This window comes from Accipiter gentilis, chromosome 5 (genome assembly GCF_929443795.1).
Source record: "Accipiter gentilis chromosome 5, bAccGen1.1, whole genome shotgun sequence".
NCBI lineage: Eukaryota > Metazoa > Chordata > Aves > Accipitriformes > Accipitridae > Astur > Astur gentilis.
In genome coordinates this window covers 24,472,382-24,493,263 of record NC_064884.1, presented here as the reverse complement: position 1 = coordinate 24,493,263, position 20,882 = coordinate 24,472,382, and the positions used below count along the sequence as shown (strand labels likewise).

Sequence of the window (20,882 nt, the reverse complement as noted above, 5' to 3'; positions counted from 1 at the left end):
ATGCCCTTGAAAGTTTTGTTTTGTGCCTTTTGCCTTATTTGTCTGCTTACAGAAGAGGGAAATAAAAAATGGGCAAAATAGTAGCAGCAGAGTTGCCATCTCATTATAAATTTCTTCCCAACAGGAAATAATTGTTTTTCCTGGTTCTGTTCATTCATAATGTCTCACGATCATCTTCATATTCAGTAATTCTTGCACCTCAAGATCTACGTTACAAAATTGAGGCTACTGCTCCAATGTGATCACAGCATCACGTGCCTTAAAGGTCGTCTAGGGAATCTGCATCTTCTCTACAGTTACCTCTTCGTGAAAAGCTGTAAAACAGGTAGCAGGTGGAAATATCATGAAAAGGGAGGAATCCAAAGCCCCTTCTTTGGTACCAGGTACATGAGCTACAAATGGTGGTGTCTAGCAAGGGATAACTTTAAATATGCAAAGAAAGGGTCAATGACCACACAGGGGTGGTGTGTGGGCATGGCAGGCGGACGGGTGATTGCATCAACCCGTTGAACAACCTGTTTTGCATAGGGCTGGAAAGCAGTGTCCAAAACCATACATTATTAACACCTGCTAACTAGGGGAAGGATATACTCCATCTTACCTGCCAAAAATGTTCTTTAACAAGACTAAGCACAGAGATGGTAATGTCCAATAAGCAAGAACTAGCAGCCTTCACAGAGAACGTCCCACGCTATCACACAGAACACAGGGGTCTGGGGGTGGGTTTTTGGTCACCTCCCTTTTTATATTCTTCCCTTCTGCTCCCAGGCTGAGTTTCTCTCCTAAGAGAATCACTTTAGCAAGGTTTATGAATTATTAAGCATTCCTCAAGAAAAAAGAAAAAACAAGCCTACAATGTTAAGATGTGTCTGTCTGAACAATGCAATAGTTAAAAAGGCTATTAACTATGCAACCGAAAGACAGTTTGGAAGAAATAGTACAACTATGAAATGAGCATAACCACAGAAGACCACAGAACAGCTTTAAAAACAAAAATAAAAAAGTTAAATGCCATCACCAAAATAAAAAGCCAACTTTTTTCCACTCATCCAAAGATCCTTTTTGATATACGTATTTTGTAATATTTTATTACATTGCCAAGTATAAAGAATATTTTGTGTTTCATGAATATAGAACAAAGCTTCTTGATTCCTGTGCGTTTTTTCTATTAAATACTCAACAGAGACCTCAAAGGAAACACTGGAACCTACCAGAATTCTCAGAAGTGACAAATAACATGCAAACTGCAGAGTTTATATTATTTGAATAACCTCCCCAAACTAGACACCAAACAAATCTTGAAACACATTTGAATTTTATGTATATACAACTACTTAGGTGCAGTAAATATAATAAAATTTGTGATTTTGCGATTTGTGACCTTTTTTTTCCTTAGTAGAAAGGCAACAACACTAAATCAGCAATACATTATTACTACACATTATAGAAATTATCAAGGGTGAAATCAAATTTATTGCAGCTGTAACACTTCCAAAAAAGAACAGGAATCTGGGTCTGTGCCAAAGAACACACTTTGGGCAGTCGATCACATGATCTTCGAAATAACTAAATTAATTTTGTTGTAAAAATAAAAACTAAACCCCACTAAATATCAAAACCAAAGGGTACAAAAGTGATTTCCAGATCGAGAAGAAGGCTTTCTTTAATTTCTTCAACAGCTGCCATGGCATCTAGCTTTCTCACATGAAATGCAAATATACTTTCTACCAATTACAACCTGTATTTATTCAAAACAAAGGAATTTATGTGATGAATATCATAAATATAAAGCCTGATTCAACCCACAGATGAATGCACCTTATCAAAACCTGAAATCATCTAGAGCAGTAGGAGACTTCCAGAAAGAAGGAATAGCAGAAAAAAACGAGTTTGTCTTCTAATATCCACCCCCAGAGTGTCCCAGGTGGGAGATTACAGCCCACATGCCAGTTACTCTTACAGGCCCCAATTCAGAAAAGCATACCTATTCAGGAAAGCACTTAATTAAGCGCATGCTTCTATGCTTTTCTGAATCAGGTCCATGGTACCATAGGAAATGGGTATAACAGACATAAAATGCATGAGTAAAAGTAACTGAGAACTTAGCTCCATAGCATAAGCTTTCATTTATGTACTTTTGTATTTTTAAGACACGATGCACTTAAAACAGCATAGCTAAGCATACTCAACTGTAAAATGCAGCGTGGCTGAAAGGAGACCTGAGTATAACCATATCCCAGGACCCATGCAGTATCTCCCGTGCCTAGTCCACTGCAAAAAGTGCTGCAAAAGGTGCAGAGTACCCTTTTTTTGCATTATTTTATTTTCCAGCCGATGGGCAGATTTGGGCATATTGATATAATGGGGATAAATGGCAGGTGGCCAAAAAGCTGTTTGTCACAGTGGTTTGGAGATACTGATACATACCTAGTTAGAGTCAGCAAAAACAGAGAGCAAGGAAGGAAAGAACTCGATAAATGTTAATTGTGCACAGGAACGATGACTTCAAGGTCATTCCTTCTTTTTCACTAGCAGCACTGCAGAGCAAAAATTTTTTATTTTCCCTTCCATTCAATGCTGCTCTCTGAGAAATCTGAAGCTGAAAAAGAAGGTGGCCACCAGCAAGCAAGGTTGCCCAGTGAATGCTTTCAGCAAAGCAGGAAGCTGAGGGCACACGTGGCAGATGGATTAAGAGTCACTGGCAAGGTCTGAAAAATGCCGAGTTTTGATATGCTGTCATATCTGCATGGGATTATCAGCCAGCAGAAAAGCCCTGCGGTCTGCACTGGAGAAAATCAAGTCTAAGAATGGTAATTATGTGTATGTATGGGAATACCAGACCCCTTATTTAGTTTCAAATAACTGTTTTGCTAAAAAAGGTTACTTTTTTTCACCTAATTCACCTTAATTTTCTATCACTTAAAAATAATACTAAGCTGAATAAAAGTATATAATAGCAGAACCCTTCAGAACATTACACTGAGAACCACAAAGTTTAAAAATACTCTGCTGCCCGTAAGAGCTTTGATCAAAGAGATAAAGGCTAGATTTGGAATCTCCCTCACTTCAAGATAACTGTAATTTTAATACAGGAAAATGAAATAAAAAGCTGCAGTTTCATTCCTTGGCAATTTTTAGTAACACTGGAAATCAGCAGGAGCTTTAGTAAGTACTGGCCACTCTAAACTTTGGATTTGACAAACCAGAAGCTACACAAACTCTCACAACATTACTAACGTACTTTGCAATCAGCCAATTTTCAAAATGCAGAGGTCATTTTTGTATAATTCAATTACAGAGTTATTAAACATAGTTCTGTGAAATAATCTTGAAAGCTAAAATAACTAGGCTAATGAGATACCGTTTTCTACTTACACTTACTGAAACATAACATCACGCAATGAAACCAGTGGAATAGTTCTCAAATAGGCAGCATTCATAAACTGAGAACCTGCTGGTCAACCCAACCCTATGTAATGGAAAGGTGTATATAACCTGAGCACACTAACAGGGCTGCAGAGGTATTTCAGGGAGGGAAGCAAGGGTTTTTTTCAAGTTGCAGCAACGTGACAAGTAAGTAGGACAGAAATAGCAGAGACCTGCAAATTCTGCATACCAAGTAATGCATTGCTACTGTAGAATGGCTTACAGTTTCTGAAGGCTTTACTTTTCATCATTCGACAATCATTGAAGGATATCTAAAGCATTGCATATCAAATCACAAACCCATGCAATCACGCAGTGGTTTCTTTACTGTGTGCTTTTAGTATGCCAGATAAGGATGCGGGAGTTCCTCCTCTTTGGGTATGAAGACAAATTAGGGGTTGTTTCTTTCCACAGCCCTCAAAACCCATCACCTCCTATACCACCTAGCCATACTAATTACAAACACCCTACAGCACTAGCTGGCTTGGATTTTTGTTTATCTTCATGAGTCTCTACAACTCATTCTTCATATCAATTTCTCTTAATAGCCAATATACACACATGGCAGGAATTTACAGATATGTGCTGGCCACACTCCACCCCCATTACAACTCAAACAAGCTTGATCAAACCCCCCCAAATTTGCTGGATTTTCTCTCATCCTTAGACTGAATTTGCTCAAATGACAAACATTTCCAGTATGAACTACGAAATACTGGTTCATAAAGTGCACACACCTGTTAAACCCACCACATAATACAGGGGAGGGTCTCTAGGGTTTGTTTTGGTTACCATGTATTTTGTTTCTTTGTTTACTGTTGTTTTGGGAGCCAAGAATTTTCTGCTGAATTAGCAGATCTTTACTGGCTTATCAAAATTTAATATTTGAAATATTAACATATCCTAGTATTTAAACAGTGAGCTTTTTGCTAAAGGTGTAACAGGTGTTTAAACTGATTCATTTAAAAAAAAATCTTCAAACCATTTCCACTAAATTTTATACATTAAAATATTTACACTGACAGCAAGTGTGAAAAGTGTATTTCTTCATATGATACAAGGCGTTTTAAATCCTCAAACCAGCTCTTCCCTTGCATACAAACAAAGTTAAGTTACTTGTAAATGGAGCGGGTAACTCCAAGAAAGGGCAGGATCAACTGTAAAACTGTAGTGGTCCTAATTTTAATCTATGATTTTCCTTCAAAGAGAGTTTGCAAATTACTTAAGTCCCAGGGAAGCAATAACTCTTAAGCCAAAAAGTAATACTGGTCTTAGGCACTTAGTCTGCTATTCAATACATACAGTAATAATGTTTTTAATAAAGATGACTATTCAAAAGAGTCTAGTGTCATGAATGGGGGACGTCTTTAACCAATGGTAGAAAACTGTATATAATACTTCTTTCTAACGACACAACTATTTCAAATTGTATATATTGCATAATAAGTAGGGTAGTTTTAAACTCTAGAAGTTTAATGATTTAAAATGTATAATACCATATTAGGCAGTGTAAAATATTTCATAATATATGGCCAATTAGATATGTAACGGCCACTGTTGTCACAACTAGAAGACCTCTGCTGGCATAATAACAGTTATGCTTCCCACTTAATACGCATTTCCTGCTAGCTAAAAGTATTTGTTTTGCTCATAGTCCATGCATGTAAAGACTTAGTCATTTATCCATAATTATAAAAAGAGGGGACTGTACATTTGAATAAAATGTAAGTCTTTAGAGTATCTAAATGTTGTCAAAATTCAAGGACTTGATTCTTTATGAGGGCAGAAAATGGATGTCATGATCTACTGGAACTATACTATAAATCTCTTGGTAGTAAGACAGATGTTGGATGTTTTTCAAAATGTACTGACTGGAGACAGGATCCAGGATATGCAGGCCTGCAATGAGACTACTAATGAACCTTAGACTGCTATTCATCATGAACTAGATTCTGGAAAAAATTTTGCCTTCTCCCAAAAGATTTACTTCAATATATTTCAAGCAAAGTGAGCTTCTACTGAATGAATAAAAAAAAAAAAAAAAGGAAAATCACAACATCCCCACTAGCCTAAATGCATTACTAAAGAAATTTAATTTTTTCTTCTACATACATGACTTTATTCTATTCTCTTAAGGTAGAGGGGCATAGAAAGACGGTTGGCAGGAGTAGACACAGTATTTCCCATGCTTTCTTATTATATCCCCTACAACAGAACCCTTTAATGCTAGTTGTGCCACAGTGATTTACACTTCCCTGCACTGAAAAGGCACATCTTCTTTGTACATGCCACTTGTGTGGGTACTGGGTAGAGCAAGCACAGCAGTTATCTTTTGTGTTCTAGTACATTCAGCCATTAAAATAATGTGTAATTAATAGCTTCTTTCAAGCAACTAAGAGAAGTACAAGGAGCACAAAAAAGCTGATGGATGGCTGCAAGCCCACCCAGCATCTACCCAGTTATGTATCTTTTCAGTGTAAAACAGTGCCAAATACTACATACTGTACAATACCTTTATTATACTTTATTACACTTCTAGTATTTGCTTTTTATTAATGCAGAATAGTCTTGTCAGATCCAGAATGAAAGAATGATTTATTCCATCATTTTCTTTCCATTTGGAAGGCAGCTAAGGTTTCTCTTTATTTCTAAGATGAATCTTTTCTCCATTTCTCCCCTTTAATCTGACATCACTAAGTTTAGTACTTACAGGGCATTATAACCTCACAGTATGTACAATACGATGTCAAACAGGAAGCCCTGGGAATGAAGCCAAGTTCCAGTGGAGCTCATGGATGTCGAATTTACAAACATACCTTAGTTTGGCCTTAGGTAATTCACTCATTGGGTTTCTCTAATTTAAATGGAGGCACTTTCTTCTGGGAAAGCAGAAAATCTGCACACACAAACCTACCAGCTGACATTACTAACATTTATAGATAAGAAGACAGCTTAGTGTTTTCCCCCAGCTGGACTGAGCTTACTGCAGACCAAGAAATGGAAGACAGTGGCAGAAACGTGGTTTTGGTCTTCACATAACAGTAACCTTTTTATGTAGCCAAACGCAAAGGCCTCATCTCTGTAGCAGTAGTCATAACAGAGGCAAGATTACTGCAGAGATCTTCATCACCATCATAAAAAATCTTATTTTTACAGACAGATTTACACACAAACCTTTGCTGCCCGCTTTGTACTGTGGCATCTGCTAAAGACCACTTTCCCAAACCAAATTTCAAGGGAAACTATCTACACTCCCCTGAGAGAGAAGTCTTATAAACTACAAGGAAGGATAGGAAAAAAAAATTAAAATAAAGCAGCTGGCGATATTCCCTGCACAATCTAATATGTCTGTGCCCCTAATGAGCTTCAAGACTTTTATAATGGTCTGATTGTTTGAGATACATTTTTTGTTAATATTAAGCTCAAAAGCCACCACTGAGCAGCACCAGAATAGCACAGAGTGATTCTACCATTCTCTCCCAGCAACCAGTAGTAAAAGGTGGGTGAATACTGGGAACAGACCAGGTGAGCTCCAGACATCAAAGGATGTTCCATAAGCCTCCCCTAGACAACACTGATTTCATTTTTCAAGTAATACTCAGTCATAGCACTTTGATGTTTTGTTACAGCAGCAGCACTGAAAAGTATAAAACATGGAAAGTAAACAACAGTGGCTTAGCGAAACCAACAGCCAAGGAGCCATGTCTGTATTATTCGCCCCAGCAGGCAGCCATGCTGCATTTCACTTTTCTACATTACTGTATATACTTGGTCAAAGTATCCTCACAGTCATCATTTACACATTTGGTTACTCTTTTCCCACATGGATGCTATTTTCCATCTTTTGCTCTCTTTCGGCATTAAAAATTTGAGAGAAAATAACTCATAACCTATACATTCCTGTGTATACTCTCCCATTGAAAATTTCCTCAGTGAAAATGTAAATCTCTCTAAAGAACTGAGCTAGGTATTACAGATGGTAAGAATCTTATATGTTAAAAAACATAGAGAAAAGGGTTCACCTTTTACCTATGTAACTTAGCCATGTTCTATGTCTCAATGTAATTCATGAAGAAACAACACTGTGTCTCAACAGTACAGTGGATAGAATATTTGTCATACACAAATGGAGGTATGGACAACACTTTACACACCTCCTGTATGTTGAGTGTCATTCTTCTGCACTTCAGACATTGTTTCTGATCTCTCCACTGCAAGCCTTCTCTTTAGAGGAATTAACATGTGCCATTGCTACAAAAGCATTGCTACTAAAGAGAAGGTGAGAAAAAGTTACAGCAATTCAAAGCTGTCATAGTATTTCAGTAAAATAAACCACCTTGTTGATGTTTTCCATTTTAGCTAAGAGCTACAGGACAGCCTTGCCTAGAAAGAATTTTAAAATTACCATGCTGAAGCAGTGATAGCTCCAATTAAATCCTTCCAGTCCAAGAGGCCAAGTAACTAGTGCTGCATAGACATAGGAAGGAAACTGTGCAAACCATGCACAGCCAAAACTCACAAACTGAGTCGTTCCATTTGAACAATAGCTTAAAATACTACTCATGAAGAAAAATAAACTCTACTGTATTTTCTTCCTCTCGCTACCCAGGGAATGGCTCAACTGGAAGAAGACAAAGAAAAGTCTGCTGGAAGGATACTGGCTACTACTAATGGCAATAAAGTTTCAAACTCCAAAAGGGGAAATGTCCATTTCCATAGAATAATAAAGTGGAGATTTCCAGTGGGATTTATCAGCTGTGTTGGTTTTTTTCTTTCTTTCTTTTTTTTTCCTTTTCCTGAGTTTTATGGTGTACTCACAATGTTTTAAAAAAATACTCTCTTGATTAGACTGGAATGTGAATATTGATATTTCCTCTCATCTTTTTCTGAAACTATGCTAGCAGCAAGTATAGTTTTTGAGCACTGCGAAGCACTCAGCTGAAAATTTCAGATGTTTTGAAATACTACATCGTTCCTGGTTAGACACTGCATTCTGTATTCACTAAAGGCCCCAGGAGTGTCCCCTGAGACTGCTGGAAATCGGAGGAGGACAGCTAGTAGGTCAGCTCCTGCTCTTAGGACATGCCAGATGGATTTCTGTAACTGGTGATTTTAAAAAAGCTATGCTCCAGCCCATTTACAACCAGCTGGCATCCTTCCTCTTCAATGGCTGTCGTATCAGGTGAACCCAGACCGCAAAGAATAAAGCACTGGCCCTGGGATAATTACAGTTATTTGTTAGCTCCACAGTCTTACAGGTAATCTGGGTGAATTTTGCAGCATGATGTGCAGATCCACAATCAGGTCTTATCTGCAGCACAAACTGAATATTATTGCAAGATCAGTTATAAATGGAAATACATTTAGACATCGAATTTTACAGAGGTCTTTTTGATGCACAGTAGGCTCTTCATAAACACAAGAAATTCATTCATCCACGAAGGAATATGTAGTACAAGCTTGCTGGCTATTATAGTCTGCTTTTTATCATTACGTATTTTAGCATGTAGACCACACCAAGATTTCCTTGTCTGACAAAATATACAATCTCCCATATACCACAGAAGATGAAAATAGCAATTAGAATGATCTAAAAATACCTCTTTTTCTCCTGTCTTTTTAATGTGCTCACAAGCTCTTTGCACAGTAGCTCTGCTTGACACCCTACTGATAGGCTTTCAACAACTGGTAAATTTTACAGCTGCATGACACAGAAATAATTATGTTGGGATCAGGCTCTATATAAGTATTCAATTTTAATAGACATAAAAAAGAAACATCAACAGGTTAACGATAGCTGCATGGCTACAGAATGTGTAAGAAACCAATATTCTAAATAATTCTAAGTCTTCTTTTATCAAGAAGGCTTTTAGATAAAAATCTAAAGCAAGTCTGTAGACTTTCCAAATGTATCAACTAAAGACAAATAAGTCACTTCTTCAAACCTGATTGTATTTGGCAGGATGTCCTGTTAGGCAAATTATTCAGTCTTACTTATCACAGTTCAACATGAGGACTTTCAACAGAGCCCTTTATAAGGTTAATGTCCAAACAGAAGACATCCAACAGCATCAGAAAAGCAGCTGAAGTGTACTATTATTATTGTAATACATCTGCTACCATAGGCATATTCTAAAATACAGTTTGAATTACATGATCTTAGAGAGTTTCAGTAAATAGTTCAGGATAAGGTCCTCAAAATGTTAGCTAATTCTACTCTGTTTAAATTAAAATTAGCTATTATTTCAACTGGAAAGTTCAGGCCAATGTTGACTCTTCAGGGAAATCTTATCAGTATGTGTTTGCTTTTGTCAAAATTAATAACTATTGAACTCCAGTACTAACAAGAAAGAACTGAAGAGTTTATCAACAATCAACCAACAATGCATCATGTAACTGCCCTTGGTCCGACAAAGATTATTTCCTCTACTGCTGATTTCATTTTGCAGTTATCTCCAGATTAAATTTAGCATCTTGCAAGAAAAATGTAAAAATTTCCTTCAATTAATTAAACTCGGGATTCCTTGACTTAAAAGCAAGTCATGCGTGAAACCCAGTCCAGTATGAACTCCTTGGAAGCCTATGATTTTCACTTGTGATGCCCTGAAGAATATGATTTAAGTTGTCATTTACTACATTTATTAATAAACACGTAAAGCATGCCATTTGAAATAATAAGCTGATGATATGAGGCCCCTTGCACCTTCAAAGGTATGGGAAAAAGGGACAAAATTAGTTTCATTATTATGAATCTTCTAGATACAGATGCGACATTACAGAGCTTACAGGTTAATCCTTACTTTTATAATGAAGTACTAAAAAACCATGAAAACTCATTATCAAAGCTATTTAACTTAGGCAATGAATTTGAGAACGATAGACAAGCAGGCAGGTAACAGGATAAAGAGCAGGATGTCCGTATGTCTATAGCCCGTCAAAGCTCTAGCACCACTACAAGAACCACTACAACTACATGGAAGAGAATGTACGGAGAAAGAAATAAACAAAATAGAGCTCTTAAGATTATTTAGCATAAACTGAACATGTGAATGTGCTAATGACTGGTGCTTGAGCTTAGTCTGAGTAATTAATCACTTGAAAAGTAGATAAAGGAAGATGATAACCAGTAGCTCCATGTATGACTCAGGGTACAAGAAACTGATTAAATAAAGGGAAACTGTGGTTGGAGTCAAGCTCCTGAACAGTTAGACCCCTGCATATAGAATCTGACTGACAGTCCACAGCATTCACTCTTGCTCTCTGCTGTACTTTGTGAGAACAGAGACTCTTGTGTCCAGTGCAGTGAAGGCTGAGTGAATCTGGTTCCTGAAATAAGTGAGCTTAAAAGCATCCTGGAACAGCCCACGGTGACCAGCAGGTAAGCGAGTGAGGTTCAGATGCCCATAATGGGTCAGGGTCCCGCAAGGCCAATACCTGTCAGGCTGTTTAAATAAATGCAATTAATAGTGGTTGATGTAAAACACAGGATAACAAGATAACTACCTCTGTTAAGTACAGAACACATTGCTCCCTCTGATGGTAAAACCCACTGGAAGGACAGAAATACTCCACAGACTTCACTGCAGAATTATTTTAATTTAATTGCTTCAAAAAGTGCCATACTATCAAATTTACTTCATATCTGAAATAAAACAAGCTAAAAAGGAGGAGAGGAAATGACAGGCCATTCCACACAAGCAAACGCTTGAGCTGCTGGCAAGCAACATGCTGCACTCAAGGCACAGGCCATTGGAAGAATTTTAACGGTAGAATAAGAATCTTCCAATGGAAAAAAGAGCAAGTAGAGGGTTTTATAACTGCTCGAGAGCCACTATGAGGATCACCATTTAGTGGACATGCTCCTTCTCACACTTAATCATACCTGGGCTGATAAATGCACAAATCCTATTTACTCAGAGTCAGTAGAAGGAATTCCTAAAAATGGTTTAAGCACACATTACTCACTGCTGGTTTCTGAACTACAATCATAGTTTGACTTTTGTAAAGAAGGAATTTAGTACCTACACCGCTGTGTCCAGCGACATGAGGCTCCCAAGCTGTGAGTGTTTACCATGTAAATCTCAAATATGCTCAGGTGACAGACACCCCAACATATTTCACTACAAAGCCATGAGCAGTCCCACAGGGAAGGTGACTGCATGACAAACTGAAACTTGAAAACTTGTGTTAATTTTTTAACAGCACTGTTAACTGAAATAAGAAAACCATTCTTCTTCATTTCAGAAATAACTGAGGTTTGCTGTAGCTCCTTCACTTGTATACTTTGACTGAATCCAAAAATTTCTTGTGGCCCAGAACCAGACTAAAAATTTAAAGCCAAACATGGTTTCACAAAATCAGGGAGGACTAAAGATTTGCACTATAAAAGATTTTTTTCACTACATAAATCCTGTTAGTCACTGCTTCCTCTAAAAAAAAAGGGGGGGTGCGGGGGGAGGGGGGGGGAATCAGGGTCAGTTAAAATTCATTCCTCTCTATTTAACCTAAGAGTCAGATTTAACATTACAGCTCCATATTACCTTACCAAATTATATCATATATGCCTTGAAAATTCTATGTTCAGTATTTTCCAGACTGGAGCCTGTGGGGGCTAAGGATGGGAGGCAGAGCAAGAGAAGGAACCAAAGAAGCATCAGGGATCAAAATGCACCTGTCTCCCAGGTCCTCTGAATCACTCTCCCAAGTACCTTCCCTGCTAGTCAGAGGTAGAGCAAAGAGCATACTGAAAATACAGATAAGAATGCCAACCTGCATACACCTGAGCTTAGCAATGAGTCTGAGCAGGATGCCTGAAGGATCCCAAGGATAAAACCACCGTGTTTAGTCCCCACTCCGAAATCTGTTTCACAGCAGCTTCTCTTCCTTTTGATGCTACCAAATTCTAACTTCAGCAGGTGTTTCCACAAGGAAAAAAGTAAACCCCCCACATTGTCACTTGGCACTGGAAAGTAGTATCTTACAAACTTTCAGAAATTGTCAGGAAAGCCACACAGCATAGTGAGCACACTAAAAGTATTACATTGGTAATACATACATAATACCATAATATGTCGGGCCTCGTTACACTGCTATTTTTATTCCCGTTACAAAAAAAATTAAAAAAAAATATTGTAATGTTGCTATTTACTGCATAGATTTGTTTTTCCCAGTGCGTACCAGAGATAATTCATGTTATAAAGAACATCTGACCACAAGATTGTTCAGATCTCTGTATACAGCTTTTTCTTTCGCTACAGGAACGCACATTAAACTTTTCAGATTAGAATTTATATCAGCCTCAAGCACAGAAAGAAATGTTTTCTCTGCCTATTGCCCAGATACAGCTCTATCATCTACTGGTGTCAGCAAAAGAACACACTTGCGTCAGCCAGCAAGTCCTACCGCATTTGAGACTCAGGCTTATCCAAAGGCACCTGTGCAAACCACTAGACTTATTTTTCCTCCTTTTTATTTTCTCTCTCTTTTTTTTTTTTTTTTTTTTTTTTTTTTGCTTTAGGCAATGCACCTGGAAAATAGGAAAACCTCTTCACTCCACTGAAACACAAAAACTTTACTATAGGTGGCCTCAGTTTTCCAGGGTAAGTAAATTTTCTGTAAAAAAACCTTCAATTTCAGGTACAGGTTCTTAAATACTACAGAACTATAGATCCTTTCAGAGTATTTCTCGGCCCTGTTGTTAGTTGACAAATGACAAACACTCAGCTTATTAGTGGCTCTGTTGAACAACATTCTGGTCCGGTTTTTCCTTAAATATCATGAAACCAGTGTCAGGATGCAGTTAGCATCTATAGACAAAGAAAGAGAGAGCTATGATAAACTCGTTCTGTTGCCACATTTAAGAAAAGGCTTGTTCAGTCAGCTCTGGTCTTGGCTGAAATAAACTTAGTTTCTCACTAGAAGTTGCCTTTATAAAAGTAACACTCCAACACAAAACTCTGGTCTCTCAGCTGCAATGCTGCTTTGTATTTGGGTCGGTGGACTTCTTGCACTAAAGCATGATCACTGCTGAAGTACAAGTGCTGGCACACTGCAAAGCATGCTACAGCAACAATATTCTCATCTGTCATCAGGTATTGCTTTCAGGAGCGTGGAGGATGAACCAATCTTAAACCAAACTATTTTATTCATTAATAAATAATAAAATAAGCAACACAAGGTTTGCGCCATTTCTTCAATGGGATCCCCAGAGGCAAGTTCTGCCTTAAGTTATATTACGGCAAAACTACTCCCGTTCACTGTAGCCATAACATTTCAACACTTCTAACTTTTCTTCCTTTAAGTTGCTAGAGATTTAACCTAATATGAAAGAGGGCAAGGATGTGACTGTGGTTTAATGGGTCTGCATGTGCTCAATGTGTTTAAGACATCCTTTATAAAATATAAAATGAGATTCTTCATCTAGTGTCATTTTATTATTTAAAAATGTAACACTTCTCCCTGACATTCTTCTGTTTTTTAATATGAGTTGACTTGCAAGTCAACCACTCAGCTACTGAGGTAGAGCTCAGAAAAAAGTTACTAAAGGGAGGAGAAACCATGACTGTTCTATAATGCTGAACAAATATTAGCCATAGCCACAAATCATTCAGAAGTATTTGCTAATAAAATATTTTTAAATTATTGCTTTTATTTTGTACTGTATTTCCAAGTCTCTTCCAGAAAATTATTTAAGCACATGCCTAACTTAAAGCACATGAGAAGTCCCATTGATTTCAGTTGGCTTAATCACATCCCTTAAGTCCCACACATTCTTCAGCACACTGCTGCATCTGGAATTTTTACAGTAATCAAATGAGAATAAACCAAATATATGTTTGGTGTAATCCATACTTTTCACGTGAAAAAGTAGACATAGTAATTTAATAGACATGAAAGCATATGGCTTTTAGCCTTACAACATGAAAAGGCTAGGGAAGATTGATTCACTGTCATATTGTCAAATGTTTTGTGTGCATTACAAAACTCTGATCCCTTTTTACTGGAGAAGAAAGTATTTCTGGACATGTTAACATCACCTTGGATACTGTCAAAATCAGAAGCCTAAGCTGATGTACAATCACTGTCCTAAGGTAATTATTATATTTTCATTTTGCATTCACAAATAGGACTGACATGGACATCCATGGAAATTTTGTGAGTAATTCTAAGTTAAAATTGGTATTAAAATCAATTAAAAATACAGCATTTATAAATTCAGCATTTTAAATGCTTGAACAAATATCATATCTTACAAGCAAAATCCATCTGCAGAGCTTGAAATGTGTCTGTCAGATTCTGATGATTTAATATAAAGAAGCACCGTTTATATGGAGAGGCAATACTTTTACTAGATTGGCTCATATGTTCCAAATCTTATGTATACATGCATATATACAAACCTTTTCTTAAGTGAATAAACCCTTGCTGAAGCTCAAAAGAAGGTCTGAGTTGGCCCAGTTTTCAGGCCTTGAAAAGAAGTTTTTGTACTTGCAAGTTTTTTCCATTTCTTCACTAGTGGTATTATCTGCCATAATGTAATAGAAGTCACCTTTGATATCCCTATAGCATCAGATCTATATCACTATTAATACAGAATTCCATGCTCCAGGAACCTTAGAGCACTCTGTGCTGAAGACGTTATCTACCTTGAGGGAAGTTCACATAGTTTATCGAAGTAGCAATTTTCCCAAGTAGTTTTACCCCTAAAATTCCAGTCTGGCGCCTCTCTGGAGCAAAGAATACCAGTCACAACAAACTATAAAGTAGCTATGTGTCAGTCCTTGTCCGTGCTCCAAGGACAGTATGTGAGAACAGAACATATTTCTTTTTATTGGTTTCCCTTGTTATTAAACACAGCCCATACAATGCCTTTCCATTTAAACCTCTGATACTGACTTAGTAACATCTTCCAGGAGACAGGTGGAGAGCTGAACCAGAGGAGATGTGACAATGCCGATGAGGAACATTTCCATTTGTTTGCCAACACCTCTTCTCAGCCCATCTTGCAAGGTTACAAGCCATGGACATTATTCTGTCGCACTCTCTTGGATATTTTTTTAAGAGATAGATTGTCTATTTAGCTTTTAAAGACAAGTGCTTTCAAATCATATTTTTAATTAACTCAGAAAGAAATGCACATTTCTATTACATGTGTGTCAACAGTGAACATTTGTATCTTTGACCAATGCCAAACTATTTCTCCAATGATATGCACTTCATACGAAACACAAATCAGTTCAGTTTATTCCACGTGTCAAAATGCATTATCTGCTTCTGAGTGTTGTCTCATTTGGTCTGTCCCATTTGGTAAATGGGAAAAATAAAACCACTAATGCAGTTTGGAAAAAGCACCTTCAAATTTAGCACTGGTGAATTACGGTATAGAAATGACAGAATGCTGAAGTGGTAGATGGCAAAGTAATAAGAAAAACAGTATTTATGTGTTTGCAGAGGTTGTTATGCCCTATGTAAAGGTCTTGCAGCAGGGAGAGAACACCAGTGATGTTTCTACCTCAATTTCCTATTAGATTACAGAGCAGGAATTACGGTATTACACTTTATTCTTGATCTACTGTAATTCAAAGTGGGTAATAATTTTGGATCATCTACGGCAAGCCATCTCTCTGTGCCAGTTACTGTGTCTGTAGAAAAGGGGCAATAAAATGCCTAAGCAACTCTCAAAAATGCTCTGAAATACACCTCGGAGAAGACACGCTGGTTTTCATTTACTTCAGCTGACATCAAGTTACAGCATTTTTCTTCAATGATTGCTTTTAGTTAAAAGCAAATAATGACTCGTTATGGCAACTATTTTTTGCTTGCTAAACCCGTAATTTCTTCAGAAGGTACTCACTTACTGTTATTTAACATACTTCATTGCTTTCATAACAGTGAAATAGTTGCGCATACTGCTAGCATTTCATGACTAGAAGCTAGACTAGGTAACTTCCAGAGGTCTCTTTCAAGCAACATTGCTAATTTGACAAGATGAATTGTCTGTAATATTCCAAGTCCTACAAATATTGATATCACAGAGGTAAGAACCACAATGTGCTATGCTGCGATACAGAACCGTCTTCTAAATTATGACTGGCATTTAAAATTCAGTAGAAGAGTTTAAACTCTTTTTCATTTCATTGAAATGAACTTCAGCCCAAGTTCCCAGGGCGCGAGCAGGCTGCCCACCCCGAGGGGGGAAGACTAAATGCTGCAGGTGCAGGGCTCGTGCGGCAGAGAAGTAGCTACAGCCAAAAACTGATCTGCAAGGGGATCACATCTGACACCTTCACAGGATAAAACAAAACAAAAACGGGGAAACAACACTGTCCAAAAAGGTTGCCAGGGATTGTCCAGCTGCAAGTAGGGCATAAACACAAGTAACAGATATGATTGTCTGTATAATCTGATGAAAAACGAATAACTTACCCAGGGCACAATGGGGACGATTGTCCAAATGTCAGAAAAATGAAAACCTGTTCATTCAGGTTTAGCCTCACATCTGCTAGCGTCCTGTCCTACAGCACCGCAACCTATTGTTTAATTCTAGGTCAAAATGAAGTAATCTAAATATGCACGCTGTTATATAAAAGGGCCAGGGGATGAAATTACACCAGTTTCTAATAAGGCCCTTTGAAACCCTAAACTAGCAAGTTAGTGGCCAAATTATTTTTCTTCTACTAAGACAGACTGAACAGCAAATAACGACTAGAAGATACAGAATGTAAAACTGTAGTTCTCAAAATCCTATGTGTGTCTGCTATACCAAGGGACAACAGGAGACTATTGAGGTGCTAAACATTTATCATTTTATTAACCATCGCCAAGACCAATATTAAAAACCTTTTGTCTCTCGACTGCTAGATTCTTCATAAATACAAGATCTGTAAAGTTTCCTTCTCTCCCATTTCAAAACTAAATAGAAGAATTTTTACCATGCATCTTTTGAAAAAAGGATTTCTAGTTAGAAAAATGAAAACTAGCATATTTATTTTGAAGGATAGCAATAAGAGTAACATAAAATCTAATGTGTTTTATTATATCTTCTACTTTTTTTTATTTAGTGCGCAGAAACTCTATGGCAATCACAGTTATTAAAACTACATTTTTACCTAGCCACATCTGTCCACGTAAAGCCAATTTATGTGGCTTTAAGTATTCCTTTACTTGATAAGTAACACCCTGCACATGGTGACAGACATCACACCAGAACATTAAAAGGACCGTTTGGTTATTTTATTCTTCTGTGAAATACATGTCTTACTATTTTCTTCTTTTTCTTTGAGATACTATAAACTGAACCTTTCTATCAATGAACAGAAAGTTTCCTTCCTGTGCATGGATGTATGAGCATATTCTGCATCTGAATTGGAAGGAAAAAGAGAGTCATGAGCTCTTTAGGACACACACCCGCCCCAGCAGTACACTACCATGATAAGCCCCAGCCCACTCCATGCCAGATGCAGGAACCTGCTGGATCTCAGCTGCACCTGAGGGATCCCAGCTCTCTCTCCTCTGTGTCAGGTAGTAACTTGCATCATTTTCCTGGCAATCTTCAAAATACAGCTATTTACTTATGGAGTTGTGCGTAAAGACAGGAAAACCAAAGTACAATAAACTCTACTCTGATTCTGACTCTTTTTATCGCTGTATGATCTAGATTGAGACTCAATTCCCCCACAGGGGCAAGTAATTTACTAGAAATAAAAATAGGAAAAATAAATAAATTATTGACATAATGCAATAAATGGTGTATATATTACATCTAATCAAGCTGGCATCTCAGAAAAGACAGCAGCTGCTCAATTCAGTCAAATGCAATTCTTTAGAGGCTCAGAGAACAGGGGGGTGCACTTAGATTTCTGAAGCAGCATGTGGTCATGCAGTCACTGCTCTGAGACAAAGTGGAAGAGTTTATTTCTTATATGGCAACAGGGATGCTGTGGAATTGCTCATAGCTATGATCATATGAGTTTCACCTGACTGTGATACAGTTTAAGGATAGGAATCACAGAACCAATTCTTTCTTATTAGTGTATCTTAAAAGAATAGAAGACAGAGTAAACAATAAAAACGTGAGTTAGGACAATAATAGTGATCTCAGAATTATGGAGGAGACTGTCAGAATAAGAGCCACACTACAGTCCATCATATTCAGGAGGACGACCTACTTGCAGAAATTAGCATAATTTCTTTTCTTTAAAATAAAACTTGAAAATTAACCTTGTTCACTGTCCCAAGTAACTGTGCCTGGCCTCCTTGCCCAAGGCTCTTAACAGACTGCCCAGGGAAATGAATTCAATAAAGGAATCTCTCTGTTCAGAAAACTCAACTGTCCATCAAACGTACCATCCAACAGCAAGCACCTTCTAACCCATCTCAGTTGCAGAGGCAGGCAGTCTTTCAAGTCACCAAGGCCTAGAATATTTGGTATTCGGGGCGAGGTGCCAGCACAAGTTTGAGCACAGGTCTTGCATTCATGCTTATTCACACAATCTAATACTCTCGCAGCAGTGGCTAGATCCTTAGGCTCCTTGAATTTCCATGATCTAAATCCCAAGCACCCAGCTCCCAGAGAGGAATCCCGAAGCCAGAATGAAGTACCTAGGCTCCCTGAACATGTCAAGAATCAGAAATCCCGCATGATGAGCAGAACCTGCCTAGAGCTAACCAGTACAAAACATATTAACCACACAAAACACCAGGACAGTACAAGCAGAAGGGCCGTAGGATATACACCTGATACTTTCCTAGAGCTTAATCACCAAAGCTCCGGCTACAGAACGCCTCCTTCTACCTGGGATGTCTAGCCCACAGTCCTGCCCTGCAGCGTTTAAAGAACTAAGCCAGAAGCACTGTTTTCTTTTTTAAAACTTGGCTGTGAGAGAAGTTTAAGCATGATATAAGAGTGAAAAGGTTTCTGAAGTGGGGAAAGGAAGGTTCACTATCTGCTCGAGGCGGACAGGCCTCACACAATTCCTTTTCCCAGGACAGTGCCCAACACCTTGGTGAGGTCTTCGTCTGGGTGCACACCTGGATGAAGGGAGTAATGAAAGGGGACTCTTCGCACCCATTACGTTGAAGTTCTGCCACTGTTCGGCAAAGATTAAGAAGAATAAACCCTTGTCTTGAATCACAGTTTTCTGTGACCCTAACAGTAGCGTAAGGACAGCAAATCCTATCTCCATATGCAACATGGCACAGATTTAACCTCAGTTTGTAATCTGCAAGACTGTTTGCACATATTAGCATAAAGCTATGTAGTAACTATGAAAAATACCACAGAAATTAGACTACAATAAGCTAGTAAAATGGCTACTAGAGTATGCATTTATTAGGCACCCAGTGGTGCAAAAACATTTTAACTACTATGAAAACACATTTTTGCACTAAGCTAACCTGGCTCGTCTACTTCCTATTAATAACTGTACTACGTATACTGCACAGAATAATTGTTTCACAGACTATGAGAGAAGAACTTCTGCTTAATCTTTTATGACCTTTATAAGACTTTATTAAATTATGAAGCCATGTAGCTTGTACATGCTCTAAAGTTTTGGTTGGGAACAGTTTAAATACATAAATACGTGCAGCTGTCCCAACTACTGCCACCATGGTGACTTAAGACACTGTTAAGACTTTCCAGTTCTTTACATTTTAAATCAGCAGTAAAACTCCAGCCCAAGACAAAGTCTCAGATAGGAGCTATCCAGTCAGGAGCAAAGTACTGCTTATTAAAGACAATTAATGTCATTTTAAAAAAAACATGCAACTCTTCTCAGTTCCTTGCACTTGTGTTACCTATAAAAGTTTCTGCTAAAAAAAAAAATATATTAAAACTAGTTTATTACATGGATAACCTCTTTCAGCTTGTCAGAAATAGAAATATGAAATCCCTTTATTGATCTTTAGTACACTGAGCCCAAGCTGAGACTCGTGGGGATCATGGTACTCACAAAACCTGCCAGTACTGTGATCACTAGAAATTGATGTTAAAAACAAAGCCAATACTTTGGATGGCAAACCCAGCCAACTTTAAATTTGATCGGAGCATGCTGCCTCCTCAGAACTGCATCCTGGTGATAAGGAAGTCTGAAGACCACATCCTTAAAGGAAAGGAAACATTAGAAAGAGAAAAAGGAGAAGAAATGTCCACCCCATTTTTCCCAACTATTTCATCAATGACAAGGAGAATCTCTCTCTGACATGGGACAGGGAGATATGCTGCCAATTCTCACAATCCCCTTGAAATCCAAGAGAGTCCTGAAAAAATTCATGTACGTCAACTGCCACAGTCTGACCATGTGAAATTTCTTATTTGCGTTTTGGGTAACTCTTGCTTTGGCAAAACTGACAGACCACTATGGATATACATTTTGATACAATTATTTGAACAAGGCATACCACTGTGTAAGTTTTTAACATTTTGTTCTTCCAGTATACCTTAATAATAATATCCA

At 37.8% G+C, this 20,882-nt stretch overlaps 1 protein-coding gene across 14 annotated transcripts in view; it reads right to left on the bottom strand.

The window, feature by feature from the left end:
• Positions 1-20,882, bottom strand: part of EYA4 (EYA transcriptional coactivator and phosphatase 4) — a 157,614-nt gene that overhangs the window by 117,418 nt on the left and 19,314 nt on the right. The window lies entirely within an intron of this gene.